We start from the raw sequence: 8,880 nt of genomic DNA, 5'->3' as shown, positions 1-8,880 counted from the left end.
GGGTTATATAAAGGGTACATTAATGGTATAAAACGTTTTCATAACATTAAATAACATTTGTTGGTAATTTACTGCACAGCAAACACAAATGTTATACAGAAAACATTTAAATGTCGGGTTATAATAAAGGGTATAAAAACGTTTTAATAACATTCCAAAAACATTTTTGAAAACTTGGTACAAATCATTCTAAACAGAATGTTATTTGGGGGTTGAAAAATATGTTGCAAAAAATGTTTGCCCAAAATATTTACAATAACAGTTTTAAAATGTTTTCATGACCTTTATATAACCCGACATTTAAATGTTATTAAAACGTTTTGTAAAAACATTTTAAGAACATTTCTGTGTTTGCTGGGTGCAAATATTTTAACATAATGTTATTTAAGTGTTGACAAAATATTTGGCCAAAAATGTTTGCAAAAATAGTTTACAATGTCATTTCGAAAACATTTTAAAAATATTGTTGTAGTGTGTTTTCATACAAAACGTTTTAAAACGATTTCATGACCGACATTTTAATGTTATTAAAACGTTTTTACCTAAACCAAAACCCAAAATATAACTTATTTAAAACGTTTCAAAAACGTTTATGTGTTTGCTGGGAATATACAAATATTCATTATTATGCTACATAGGCAATGTAAATATACTATACACTGCACGTGAGGCATTTTTTGGCACTGATTGACATCTAAATCCGTGGAACTGTTTGAGAATGAGGTATTTTCGTGAAATTCTTTTCAAGAACGGGGTGGTCTATTTTCAAAATTTCAATAGTACCTGATAGCTATTTTATTCCTCAACCATATTAACTTTTTAGTAACATTTGGCTCGGGTACTTTTAAAAATACCCACAACTTAAAGTTTCCGACGATAGAGTTCTTTTAGTGACACTCTATATCTCCGGGATACTAACGAAAGAACCATTGGTATTTGCATGAGCACCGAGAGCGCTATAGGACCAAACTTTTGTTTCCCCTATCAATTACCATGGTCAAGCCCAATAGTGTTATCATTGATCGGACGTATTACTGATTGACCACAACGAGGCAATATGTGTTAAGGAATACAACTTTTAAAATCTCAACTTCGAAGGTAAGAAAGAAACATACCCGTGATGAGAGTACATAATAAAGCTATTACGACTGTTGTCACAGATGAAATTGCTGCATACCATGCGTACGAGACAGAATATAGACCCAATATACCGGACCTGGGAAAAAAGCAAAGAAATGATTTAGATTACCAAAGGGACAACTTCTGCAAAAAGACGCGGAATCAAGGTAGGTATAACATGTATAAGAAATGCATACACTCACAGAAACCTGATAAATCTAATACTACGTACTAATAGTGTATGTAGCTGGGATGAAAATGTTTAATCTTTTGTATTGAAGATATAAGTGTAAACCTTAGGTATATCTTCAATATGAAAGGTCAACATTTTCATATGATGGTCAGCTTTGCTTCCCAGCTACATACACTTTAAGTACTTATCGTTAGATAACTTAACCTCTTTTGAAGTTGTCAGAATTTGACCACTTCCCCAACAAAATTCAGCTTAATAACTTTTATTTTCATAATCAACATAAAACTTCCATATGGAAAGCACTCTTTGATGAAGTTTGCTACGTACACCATATGCCACACCACCTATTTTTTTTATTGAGACACCCTGTAGATGTCGTGAGAAAAAAAAAATAATTAAACTTATAACCCAGGCAACTGAAAACCATGTTTTGTTGGCATAATCTGAAGAGTTTATTAGAGGTGTTTTTCTCACTCTCTTCGAGCTGAGTCACTATTTCGTTTTATGTATCATACATTAGTCAAGTATTTTGTTCATTTAATACTACCATGATGCTGAATACCAAATTTTGTCGCAGCGTTAGTGAAAGGAAGGACGACGTCAGTTTTCTCTGTTTCCACGTAATATGACGAGGGCGCTACTCTACAACTATGGATGGATCAGGCGGCATAGGACACGCAACACGGACGTACGAGGCTGGCGAAGATACAGGGCTGACAGCCCCATTCACAATACACGGTTAGCGATTATAAATGGACAATTAACATACTTGCAGTGGGGTACTTTGCAGAACCCCAACGGTTTTAGAGTAAGATAATTTTGCTTTGACACCACATAACAAATTTAGAATTGTTTGTGAAGATTTCATGATTATGTGTTAATCCAATGGCGACGTCAAAAATAGCGATATCGCATCCACCATCATCTGGGATGGATCATAAATATGTGGTGTCTCTGAAGTTATGTAACCACATTACTTACCTTTTTACGCCATCATTGGCATCAATTATAGTGTCATTCAGATCGTAATAATAATTTGTCGCTATGGTTGAATTGTAATAATACTCTGTAACTGTGGACATCGTACTGTTTTCGTTATTCTCACAATCAGTAATTGACAGAGGTAACCTTTCGTAAACAGGTGGGTTGAAAAGAGCACCAAGACATATCCAGAGAGATAGAGTTAACCCTGTTATAAATCCTATCCAAGTTTCCTATAAAAATAAGATAAATGCACTTAACTAAAAATTAAACACCTAACTTTTACTTCTTTAACCCTAAAACGACTGAGCCATATTTTGTAACATGGATTACGAAATTTTCAATTATAAACGTCATATACCGTTATGTTTGGTACTTACCTATTAGCTATGGGTCTCTTCTATCCAACGATACCAAAATAAATACAAACATTCCCCACATAATATCGCTATGACGTCATATTGTGAGCGTCCCTTGCATGTACAAAAGTATCACTAACATGAGCGCAAAGGATGGATCAACAATTAATAAATAAATAATAAATTTCGGATTTATATAGCGCCTTTTTCCATCTAGATCTTGAAGGATTCAAAGCGCTGTAATTCCGCTGCCATGGTGAATCATCACAATTAGATCGCATCATCTAGGCCAGTTGCAGCCGAACCTCAGGCGCAGACCTATCCGCACTTAGATTGTAACATCCACCAATTATATGTGCAGCTCCACAAATTCCATTGGGTGAAGGAAGTTTTAACAACTAATCACCGATTTTTTTTAAAGCAGGAGGAAACCGGAGATCCCGGAGAAAACCTGTGAGTCCTTGGGCCGCGCCGGGGCTTGAACCTCAGTGGTACAAAGCGAGGGAACTACCGCTGCGCTAACTCGCCCTCCCCAATTAGCTTAAGTCGTTTGGGCGTAAAGGTTTAGTGGGTTGTTACAACCCCCTTCGCAGGTCTAGTGTTAGATACCCCATACTGTGTGTGGGGCGTGGGTGTGGTTGGTGTTGTAAGATGTGATGTGAGGGATTGGCGTGTGTGCTTACTTACTTTAGAACTTGCTCGAGGAAAAAAGACACCGAGGAAGAAAATGCCCATAAGAGGACCTCCCAGAGCGCCGCCGAATGTCATTACAGTCTAAAGGAAAAAGTAAAACGAATGTTATTGAAGATGTTCAGCTCAACATCGTTTGAATACATCTCGCAATGTTAATAATACAGTAAATCAGGAGATAAATTGAGAAAAAATGAGTGGAATGTCGCCAGGGAAGAAAGGGAGACATGGTTCATTGAACATGACAGAAAGCAAACACAAAACAATAGAATTTTTATATTGATAGAGCAATCATGGGAAGTTTATATCAATTAAGGGTACACGGTCGAAGCAGCCAAAAAAAGGGGATTTTCATTATGTAAATAAATATATTATTGAAAAATAACACTTTGATGTTTAGCAAAAGTTCATTCTACAAATCATATACTTTGAAAACGTGCTTGATTTATTGTTGTTAATGAGTTATGTACGTTTTACAAAAGTGCTGTTGTTTCAGCCCCCATAACTCAAGAACCGCAGGACCTACAAAAGTGTATCTGTAATATTTGAATTCTTCTACACGCTCGCTATGAAACGCTGTGAACTACCAACAGTTGCTAACCTTAAAGCTTATAATCATGAGATCGTGTATCGGGTCATGTCTTTTTATGTATAAATTGTGTTTTACTCAAGAAGAGGAAAAAAAGTCTCTCGTCACTCACCTGGATAACTTTTCCCAACTCAGCGAACAAAAATGCTAATCCAATTACTAGCAGACCAAAGAACATTGCTGTATCCGAAGACGTATGAAGATATAGAAAAACACGAAAATTAAATTAAAGTAAAACACTTTTATAAAAAGAGCACGGATGGTGCAGCAACCTCGCCTGAATGAATGAATGAATGAATGAATGAATGAATGAATGAATGAATTATTATTTGTATTTTAATTATTATTATACTCTTCTTCTTCTTCTTCTTCTGAAGACTGCAAACCGCACAATGTCACAAGCCACTAATATTTAAGGAAATAAATGACGAAATTTCATGCCGGAATCAAAATCCTCCAAAGACTGATCTGAGGCAAAAAGATAAATTTTAGCATGTTCTCTTTGCGTTTATTTCGACCAAGTCTCAGTCAAATTTGAGTTCTAGATGATCTTTGACATTGGTGGAAATTTGATTATTTTTGAACATATCTCCCACACCTTTAGATTTATTTCCTGCAATTTATATATGTTTATAATTTTCATTCATGTTTTTATATCAATTTTATATCATTTTTAAATAATGCAATGTAATTTGACATTCGGGTCACAATATGTTGATTTTAAATAAATATACTTAGACTTAAAAAAAAAGAGTATTTGCCCAATCATTGTGTTTTTGACCCCGGATGACCTTTAAACTTATTGTACCTTATCTATTGTTCACTTTGACCAACTTTTAACGATTTATTACTTCTTGGGAAAATATATTTGTAGCATTCATGCATATTAACCTCACATACACCCCACCCCCATACATATACATATATACATACAGTTTGAAATAGTGACCGCGCAGTCTCTTTCTGAACAAGTTCAGGATAAACAAAAATATGTCCTTTATAACAATATTTTAAAGTATATCCACACAACATTAATTTACAGCCATATTTCATCAGAAATTAGAATGCGCATTAAGTTGCAGATCAGTAAAATCACATGATATTAATATGGGATACTTGTTATTCTTCCCTGTGGAGTACATCATCCAATGTTGCTTATTCCATGGTGAATACGTGAAGATACTCTCAGCCTGACATGAGTTATAATAACATGAAATGCTGTGATCAGTTATAAATAAATTAAGAAAAAACATCTTACCTACAAATTTATCAATGATTGTGTATATTCTATCCGACATATCGGGCCATATTTTCTTGATGATATCTTCCCCGGTAACAGCTGCTAAACTGTTTAATGCTGACGACATTGTACTGAACGGAAAGCAACACATTAGACATTCTGATTTTATTTAGCAATGAATGTCATCCAATTATACTTCCACGATAAATTAACAAACTGGCGTATTTGATATTAATTTCTCGATAATAGGCTAAAACCGTAGTCAGCTTCCATTGATATGTAGATGCCAATTTTGAATGGGTTTGGTTTAAGTATGCGGTTTAGTCGTTCTTTGTTTTCAGATATTTTTTGCGACACACAGCCTATAACATCCAAAGTGTCATTGGATCATTGGAATCGAAATGCCCAGTTATGTGTATGAATATTATACCTTAAAGCCGCACTGAATACTGCAGCCATGAAAACACCAGTCAATCCGGGCACGTCGCGAAAAATATCAATTACCAAATACGGAATCAGCTGGAAATATAAACAAGCAAAATATGTAATGTTACAGAGTTAGCTGTGGCCAAACTTAAAAGAGCTAGTTATATGACATTACCAAACAACACCTTGATGACTGGAGAATACAGCTCTGTTCACAGTTTGCTCAAAAATGTTTCGAATCTGATAGGTACTCAGAATGGTTTAAAGAGGTCCCACAGCATGACCATTAGACAGTGCAATAAGTGCATAAATATGTCCCCAGAAATAAAACAAAAATATATGAAAACAGCTCAATATCCTCACTAATCTTCTAAATTAGAGTCTTTATATTTCGAATCTAATTCGACTGGTGTGCTTTAACTGTGATTATATGATTATGTGCCAGCATTTATTTTATCTTGATGCATCTAATTTGTAAGTGGGGTATGATGTGTGTGGGGGTGTGTGGGGTGTGTGTGTGTGTGGGGGGGTGAGTATATGTGAGGTGCGAGTATATGTATATGTGACGTGCATATGAAGATGTAGGCAGGGTGTGCTGAAGTGTGAGAGGGTGTGGGACGAGTTTGAATTATGCAGGCGAGATATTTTTGGAGTAGGCCCTATTTGCAGGGGTGTGTAGGTATTGGTGAAGTTTGTGATTTAATCTTTTGCATTGTGTATTTAACTGGCTTTTGCTTCGGTAAGTGCAATTAATTTGATGGTGAATTTATGTAAATTTTGTACTTTTTTTACGTCATTTATAGTCGGTTGGCTTATGTAAAAAAAAGCAAATTTTTGGGTAGATTCTTGGCAACCATGTTTAAACACATCTAAAAACTTCACTGATTTAGAAAAAGGTGGTTGCCAGTTTTTCCATTAACATTACGAGCCTCCATTTTGAATTTCAAAATGGCCGCCAATTTTTAGAAAAAAATTACAAATTAACCATATCTATTCATTCAAATGTCATACAATATTTATTATATTCTATCTTAACTCACATAAAAGGGCCAACGAATCATTGAAAACAAAATAAGAGCACTAGAAATACTCTTAATTAGCAAAAATCCACGATGGTCGCCATATTTCGGGCTTTTTTTACGAAAAATGCCATAACTTTTGAACCAATGGACATAGGAAGGTGTTTTTGATGACTAACCATATGTTTTGGCATATGAGGATTCCAATAATAACAACGTATTTATAATTGGAACAATACCAATCCTTCAATTGCCACATTTTTGAACCGATCTGTATGATATTTGGTGTTCAACATTATTTTAAATATATTCGTAATGTGTGCAAAGAGTTTGGGTACCAAATGCATTATAGTTGAGACAACTGTTTTGAACATTGCTGGTAAATAAAACTAAATAACAATCGTTACAACATAGCGATCACCAGTTAACTCTTTAGGCACTCTACGATCTCTGATTCTCTGAGAAATTATTTGAGGATCAACCCGTTTTACGAAACACCCTGGTAGCCAGCATAAAGCAGCTAACTGAAGCATGCAGGGATAAAGACAGGCGTTGCAGAAGCGCACCAGGCATTTATAATGGAGATAGAATCCTTAAATTGCAAGAAACAGCTACGAGAGTTAGACGCTAGTCCTCCTCCTGCTCCTCCTCCTCCTCAGGTGTGACTGATCAGCAAGGTGATTGCTTCCAGCAGGCCTTCAACACTGTCTTGACAGCGTTAAAGAAACAGGATGCAGCTGGGTCGGTTAACAGGCTGTTCCAGTCACGGATAGTGCGTGGAAAGTATGACTTTGAAGTTGCGAATTTTGAAAGCGGGAACCATGGCCTTTGGTGTTTGAAGCTAGCGGAGTCATGTACTGGGACCACCTGATCCCCGGGACCTGATGTCGATGAGGTCAAACGGAATGCGATACATCATCTCCAGCCTGCTTTGGGGACGTCTGGTAGCCAAGCTCAGGTGGCCAATTGGAGATCTTGAACCATGGCTGTCACACTGCTGCAGCGATATTAGATACCTGTGACAAACCTTGCACAATTTTTCTGTACCTGCTCAATCTTTCTGATGTTGCGTTGTATATGAGGGTCTCAGGATGTAGCAGCATACTCAATTATTGGGCTGATGAAGGTTTTGTAGCTGGTCCCATTGATCTTGTGTCTACAGTGGCCGATTTTTCTACTGAGGAAGGCTCTGGTGGAATTGGCTTTCTTTGCCACAGTTTCAACATGCATGTTGAAGTTCACCAGCTTCGAGTCGATGTGGACCCAAGACAGAGTCAACAAGCTCCAAGTCTCCAACCCGTGGCCATGGATGGTATATCAAGCCAGTATTGGTTTCCCGAGGGCTATTATACTACGGGAGGGTAATTGGCGACTCCACTTGGTATCACTGGAGCATCTTTGCAAGTTCTTCTTTGCCTATTCCAGGCTAGATTTTGCTCAAAACATTCCAGAATTCATCGCACGCATGGATGCCATAAAACTGACCCAGAACTATGGCAAAGCTTTTAAAACCAACTGCGAGTTTGCAGTTAATACCAGCAACCATATTCCATTCACACGAACTGGTGTTGATCTGGCAATGGAATACCTCAACATATCAACGAAAAGTCATCTCGAGAGAGCGTCAATCTGGAAGAAGTAACTAGGATGCATATATCAACAAAGTTCTCATGGCACCGGATGGATTTTTTCATCCCACTACAGACAAGACAAGTGATAAAGCTTCTGGAAGATCTGGTGGCAAATGACACCTAAAGCTTCTGCACAGCCTACCGAGTTTGAAAAGAGATCGGGGACGATGCAGTCAAGAATTCGTTTTGTTTGTTTGTTTCTTTTATTTCTTCTTTAACCAGGGACACTTAATCAGTTGAAAACAGAATTAATCATCTGTTTTTCCGTGAGGCCCAGGAATTTTAAGACTTCCAACATCCTTCGTCACACTCATTGAGTCAAAGGCTTATGGATATTGTCAAGTGCGAGTTATATTTCAAAGAAAGCAGCACAGAAGAAATATATTATTATAGAACGGCGGAAAGGCAAGGTGAAAGGACAAAAAGACAAAATGTTTCTCGCCAGCAGCAGCACAAAGGATTGGTCAACTCTCTACCTTTCCCATCGGCTCATCCACTACAGTAACGTCCATGTTATGACTGCAACGCGGCAGGAGGTCAAGGCGAATTATGACTGTCAAACAATGTCAGCACACAAGAGGCGGACATTCTTACCATACTGTAGAAGTTGCGAGCAAGGGGATGAATGTCCAT

At 37.0% G+C, this 8,880-nt stretch overlaps 1 long non-coding RNA gene across 1 annotated transcript; it reads right to left on the bottom strand.

Moving 5' to 3' along the window:
- Positions 1–2,365: 2,365 nt before the first annotated feature.
- Positions 2,366–4,063, bottom strand: LOC140165383 (uncharacterized). The gene is made up of 3 exons (XR_011860699.1): positions 4,044–4,063; positions 3,340–3,426; positions 2,366–2,526 (listed from the first exon to the last, which is right to left on the bottom strand). It is a non-coding gene; the product is annotated as an uncharacterized lncRNA (long non-coding RNA).
- Positions 4,064–8,880: the final 4,817 nt, after the last annotated feature.

The sequence above is a fragment of the Amphiura filiformis genome, chromosome 12 (assembly GCF_039555335.1).
Source record: "Amphiura filiformis chromosome 12, Afil_fr2py, whole genome shotgun sequence".
In the NCBI taxonomy this organism is placed as follows: Eukaryota; Metazoa; Echinodermata; class Ophiuroidea; order Amphilepidida; family Amphiuridae; genus Amphiura; species Amphiura filiformis.
The sequence above is the reverse complement of the archived record's forward strand: the minus strand, read 5'-3'. Positions and strand labels throughout refer to the sequence as shown.